The sequence below is a fragment of the Mastomys coucha genome, unplaced genomic scaffold, assembly GCF_008632895.1.
Source record: "Mastomys coucha isolate ucsf_1 unplaced genomic scaffold, UCSF_Mcou_1 pScaffold9, whole genome shotgun sequence".
NCBI classification, from domain to species: Eukaryota; Metazoa; Chordata; class Mammalia; order Rodentia; family Muridae; genus Mastomys; species Mastomys coucha.
The window spans coordinates 39,673,604-39,680,625 of NW_022196915.1; positions in this window are offsets into that span (position 1 = coordinate 39,673,604).

The following is a 7,022-nucleotide window of genomic DNA, read 5'->3' on the forward strand; positions in this document are numbered from 1 at the left end:
TATCTATCCATCTATCATCTTTCTCTATCTCTGTCTTTTTAACTATCTATCTATCTATCTATCTATCTATCTATATATATATCTATCTATCATCTCTCTAATTACCTGTTATCTTCTCATCTTTCTGTATGCCTGACTATCTATCTATCTCTCTATCTCTCTATCTATCTATCTATCTATCTATCTATCTATCTATCTATCCATCCATCTATCTATCTATCTATGGAATGGAATATAGAGTGTAAAAAATAAATTAATTTAATAAAAAAGAATGACTGAAAATGACAATTAAATACATTGTATTGGAATAAAGAAAAAAGGAATATAAAGCACAGTAAAACCTTTTAAAAGTCCCACAATCTTTAAAAAATTTAAACATTTTAAAAGTTCAAAGCTCAATCTCTTCAAAAATATACAACCTGGGATGAAGAGATAGCTCAGATGTTAAAAGCTAAGACTCACAAAAAGATAAAATATCCAAAAGCCTGAAGTCTCTCAATTGTACTTCTTATTCTAAGAGAAAAGAACCAGGGCACAGTTGCAATTAGATAAATGCAAAACCAAACCCCAACAGTGTAAATAGCTCAGAGTTCAGGGTCTGGAACTCACTTTGAATCTTCTGGGCTCCACGGGGCTTGGGCAGGCTTACCTCTTCCGTTCTATCTTCTGCAGCATACTCAGATTATCTCATGAGTTCAGTCTGTCTACAATCCACACCTGCCAGTGTTCTTGGTGGTCACTTCATGGTCCTGGAATCTTCAATGTCATGGTCTCCACCACAACTGAGGCTGCACAGTCACCAATAGTCTCTCTCAAGCAGATTCTGATCCTGCTGCTACACAGCATCAAGCCCTATTGTATATTTATACAATATGATTTTTCCATGTCCCTTTGACATTTTCAAAATCAGTTCCATGTGGGAAACACACTCTTGCCAAGTTCTGTTGCAGTATTGTGTACAGACTCTATGTCATGACCTTGAGAAAACACTTCCCAGAAGAGGTTGACTCAGCCATGCTGCTTTCTTAGTAAGGACAGTAGATTTTCAGCTCTATATAACTAGCATCAATTGTCCCTGCAAAGTGAACAAGGTTTCACTTCTGTAGATACTCAATTCAAATATGTAACACAAATGGTCCTGTTTCCATCTTTATTTCCCTCTGATACTTCTTTTGCCAGACTTTCAGTATCTGCATTTTTCAGCATCCATATCTTCCAACCTCAAAAAAAAAAAAGCCCATTAGCTTCTGAGTAGTAAATAGCTTTTCCAGCCCAAGACTCTAAAATCTTTTTGACAATCCTCCACAAAAACGACATGATCACTTTTGTCATAACATCATCTGGACTCTGGTACCAATTTCTGTCCTTAGTTTCTTTCTATTATTGTGATAAACACTATGACCAAACACAATTTGAGCAGAAAAAGGTTTATTTCATCTTTTAGCTTACAGCTCATCATGGAATCAGGACCCGAGGATAGAAGAACACTGTTTAATGGCTCACTTCCCTTGCTTTCTTATGTAAGTCAGGGTGACCTGCCTAGAGGTGGCACCACCCACGGTGGACATCAAGAAACAGTAAAAAGAATTCTCTAGAGACATGCCTATGGACCTGTCCAATGGAGGCATTTCCTTAGTCTATGTTCTCATTTTTCAGGGGACTCTATTTTGTGCCGAGTTGACTATCAGTAACTAGCAAAAATCTCATTCAATGTGTTCAGTTTTCCCCTTTTGTTTTCACAAATATCAGGCAACAAGGTTTGAAATTTTTATTAAAGGTAATTTATATATGCTTCTTTTACTTACATAAATATGTCTGTATTCAACTCTAAAGTTCTAGTGTTATTGATTCCCTTGATGATTTATTTGGTTTCCTTTTCATCCATCTTCTACTGCATTGCAAGATATCATATTTCCATTGAACACTGAAGGAAATACTTATTCTTAGAAGGACACCAATAAGTTGTGTGTGTGTGTGTATGTGTGTGTTGTGTGTGTGTGTTATGCTTTTTACCTTTCCACATGGTTATTTTAAGAAGTCCCGTATATTTTTTCACTTCCTTTGGCGTTTCTTCTTTTGTTGAGTTACTATTTTTTTAAATCAATCTCAGTGGCTTGTTGAAAGATACTAAATACCAGCTGTATATCCAATAGAGTTCAGAGTTCATCAAGTTGGCTGATAAACTGTTATTGCAATACACAAATGAGAAGCAATAAAAGCAATATTGATAAATGATTTTTTCCCTCATAATCAGAACCTCTATCAACTTCCCTTTTTTACCTGGTTGCTATATAGAGTTTGAAATTTTTATGTTTTTAAGTAAAATATCTCAAATTTCACAGGCTAGGAAAGTATTTCAGTTCCACAGATATCCAATATTTTCATAGAGAGCACAGGGAAAAATATTCAGATAAGGAGAAGCCAGGAAAAATAAGATACAGAAGTAAAAAGACATATAGAAGAAGCTACTGTGTATGACCAGTACTACATGGCCTGATCAATCTCTATGCAGGAGTTTTTGTCTGACTTGAACTTGCACAGGTCTTATGCATCTATCACAATTATTACAGGTTCAAATGTACAACTTCCCTGCTGTGTCTGGATAGACTTTATAGTCATCCACCAACTCCACTCGCATAATTTTTTCATCTTCTCTTCTGCAAAATTTCCTGAGGTGTTCCATTTTTGCCTGGTCATTGTGCAGTCTCTTATATCTGTAGCCTGGCTGGTTATGGGTCTCTGTGTTAATTTCAAATAAAAGCTTCTCTTATGATATTTGAGAAAGCCATTCACTTATGCGTATAGCAGTAAGTTACTAAGAATTGGTTCAATACTATATCCAATTATCAGCCAGTCGGTTTCCTATTATTAGTAGGTTCTCCTTTTCCAATCAGAAGATGAGTGGTTATTCCAATTATATCCATGCCTCTATTAAGCCAGTGTTTATGGCTTGCCAGGTCAGTTATTATTATTGATCTCAGAATTCACAGGGGGGTAAGACTGACCATTATTATTCTCTTATGGTAGGGTACATAGCATATTCCAGCCCTATGAAAGATGACCAGCAGAGATGAAGCTTCCAAGTGAGTACAAGATTGATTTTTTCATGTTCATAACTTGAATGTGCAGAATCTCTGTAATAACTTCTTACCATCAAGTGCTAGCTATAGTTTAACTAAGAGCATTGGCAGTAGCCTGTAAAGTTTGAGGAGTAGGGTCTCATTGGACAACAGTTCCAAAGAGTTAACCTATTATTTGTACTGGACTTGTTTGTTAGCCTACTATCCCTAGTATGGGCATAGTTTCCTGGTTATAGGGTAACTTCATTAAAACTCTTTTTATATCTGTTATTATTTATATTTTAGGAAACTTCTAGAGGCTTCCATGTGACTTTTCTGAAAACTCTTCAGGGTTGGTTGTCCTTCCCTTTATGCAATAGCATTAAAGGATAAAAGGAAATAGTAAAACAGAAACCAATTCTCAGTTGGTTCTTTGGAGTCAGTTTCCTTTTGTATACCCCCTGCAGCATACCCAAGCAATATTTGGAGGTCCGAAGGATTACTCTCATGGAAGCAATAAAAGCATTAGGAAATTAAAGTAGAACAAGACAGTTTTTAGGCAGAAGGAAACAATGTTGGGAATGTAGTGCTGGAAGACTTTCTTTCAGTTCTTTGTGGAAAGCACACTATTGTGAAGTTTGGGAGGAATATGAGTGACCAAGGCAGCCAGTGCTCATGTTTAGAGGCTTGGTTCACAGGCTAGAGGAAATGCCAGCAATGACATGCCAGTCACTGCATTTAAGGATATAACATCCACTTTAACACCAGAAAATAAATCCTAGTCAAAAATAAACTTCAGGACTAGGACATAGTTCAGTGGTAGAATACTTTCTAGCATGCATGAAAACATGGATTTGATCTCCATCACAAAGGAAAATAAATAAATATAGATGTTTACTACCTTTTACAAATTAGTATCATGATGATTTTTGAGATTAAAAACTGCATGGTATTGGTATAAAGGCAGGCAGGTAGATCAATGGAATAGAGTTGAAGAGCCAGAAATGAACCACACACCTATGGTAACTTGATCTTTGACAAAGGAACTAAAACCATCCAATAGAAAAAAGACAGCATTTTCAACAAATGGTGCTGGCTCAACTGGTGGTCAGATACAGAAAAAAATGCAAATCGATTCATTCTTATCTCCTTGTACAAAGCTCAAGTCCAAGTGGATCAAGACCCTCCACATAAAACCAGATACACTGAAACTAATAGAAGAGAAAGTGGGCAAGAGCCTTGAGCACATAAGAACAGGGGGAAATTTCCCGAACAGAACACCAATAATTTATGCTCTAAGATCAAGAATTGACAAATGGGACCTCATAAAATTACAAAGCTTCTGTAAGGCAAAGGAGACTGTCCATAGGACAAACGGGCAACCAACAAATTGGGAAAAGATCTTTACCAATCCTTTATCCGATAGAGGGATAATATCTAATATATACAAATAACTCAAGAAGTTATACTACAGAGAACTAAGTAGCCCTATTAAAATTGGGTACAGAGCTAAACAAAGAATTCTCAACTGATGAATACCAAATGGCTGAGAAGCACTAAAGAAATGTTCAACATCCTTAGTCATAGGAATAAATGCAAACCAAACCACCCTGAAATTCTACTTCACACCAGTCAGAATGGCTAAGATCAAAAACTCAGTGACAGCAGATGCTGGCAAGGATGCGGAGAAAGAGGAACACTCCTCCATTGTTGGTGGGATTGCAAGCTGGTACAACCACTCGGAAATCAGTCTGGTGATTCCTCAGAAAATTTAGCATAGTAGTACTACCTGAGGACTCAGTTATACCACTCCTGGGCATATACTCAGAAGATGCTCCAACATGTAATAAGGACACATGCTCCACCATGTTCATAGCAGCCTTACTTATAATAGCCAGAAGCTGGAAAGAACCCAGTTGTCTTTCAAAAGAAGAATGGATACAGAAAATGTGGTACATCTACACAATGGATTATTACTCATTAACCCAGTCATAAAAGAACACACATAGTATGTACTCATTGATAAGTGGATATTAGCCCAAAACCTTGGAATACCCACAATACAATTCACAGAGTATTTGAAGCTCAAGAAGAAGGAAGACCAAAGTGTGGATGCTTTAGTACTTCTTAGAAGGGAGAACAAAATACTCATAGAGGGTAGAGTGTGGGAGGGACTTGGGAGGAAGAAAAGAGTGGGAGGAAAAAGGGGGGACAGGATGAGGTATGGCAGGAGACAGGGATGATATACACAGGGTCAGGAAATTGAACAGAGGTATGTAGCAATGGGGGATGAGTAACTGGGGATAGCCACCAGAAAGTCCCAGATGAAAGAGGCTCCCAGGACCCAAATGGGATAAAATTAGCTGAAATGCCCAACAAAGGTGAGGGAGAACCTGTAGAGAGCATATCCAGAGGTTAGGCAAAGCCCCTGGTTGGGGCATGGGGCCACCCACTAACTTTCAATTTTTTTTTATTGATTTAAGTTTTATTGCATTATGATGCAAAAAGATACATGATTTCAATTTATCTGAATTTGTTAACATTTAAAAACATATTTTAAGTAAATAGAATTAAATCACATCCTTGTTTCTCTTTTATACCCCAATTCCTCTCAGAGTCCCCCCTACAATACCTACAATACCCTTTTTTGTCATATTCTTTAAAATTTATAAAATATTACAACAATAAAAATGAGTATTATAAAAGCTGTTTGATATAAAACAACAATCAATTTAACAGTCTTATGTAGATGCTTGTCTACAGCAATACTGAAAATACATGTTTTTCTCAATATAAATTTGAAATAACTCCAAACATATTAACTGTATATTTTAAAATAATACATCACTACTAGTATTTTTTAAATCAATATAAATATATAAAGTCTTTTTGTTTGCTTGTTTGTTTGTTTGTTTTGTATATAGTAGAGCTTAAAATCTTGGCTCTTACTGTGATACAAGCCCAAAATAAGAACAGTTTTTAGATATTGGAGTTCATTATAATAAGGCTGTACTTCATTGACCCTCACATCACCAAAGCATTTTACCTCCATTGTAGCTAAGCTGAGAGTTGACAATTCTGCTGTGCCAAGGAATGAATTGTAGGCATGATTTTTGGATATAGACTTCTTGCTATGGTCAAAGCTATTTGACTTGAGTGAGTGACTTTATTCTTAGCCCACAGAGAACAAGTTACATTCATATAAGAAATGGTGTGTGTATTAAGATGGTCTATCCATGAAGACATTCACCAACTGTTTCAATGAACAATAGTTCTGCTTGGAAGGTGGCACAGACATTAGGTGAGGGTAATAATCTGGTTCATTGGCTGTGATAATTTGGAAAAGCATTCATCTCAGAGAAAGAATATAAAGTCCACTTCTTCAAACTTGATACAATAGTTACAAATGTCAATCAAAGCATTCAGTCTCACTCTTTGTTGTTCTCTTACAAGCCACCTCCCAAGTTAATTGTCTATGTTTCTTTTGGCTGTATAAATATTTTTGAAATATGTAGGCTGTTCTGAAAACCGTAGTGTAGTGTAAAAACACGAAATAAACAATACTACTAATAGAGAGGCTGAGATAGGAGAAGCATGATTTCAAGACCATTATGTGGTACCCAGCAAGACACTGTCACATACAAACAAACAGAAAGTGTATATGGATTTTACAATACTGGACCTATTTATCCAATTACCAAATTAGAGATACCATTGGATGACAATCAACAAATTTCTAATTCCTTATATTTTTGGATTTCAATCGATTAGGATATGTTGGTAATATTAATTTTCATATTAAGATATTAAGAAAAATTAATTGTTACTTCCTTTTGTTTTTGTTGTAAGAGGTGGAATTAAGTTTCTGTGGGTTTGTTGAAAGATTACTTTCTGGCTTCTTCTAGGGTGTAGTTTTGCTCCTTATGTTGATACTTTCCATCTATTATCCTTTGTAGGGCTGGA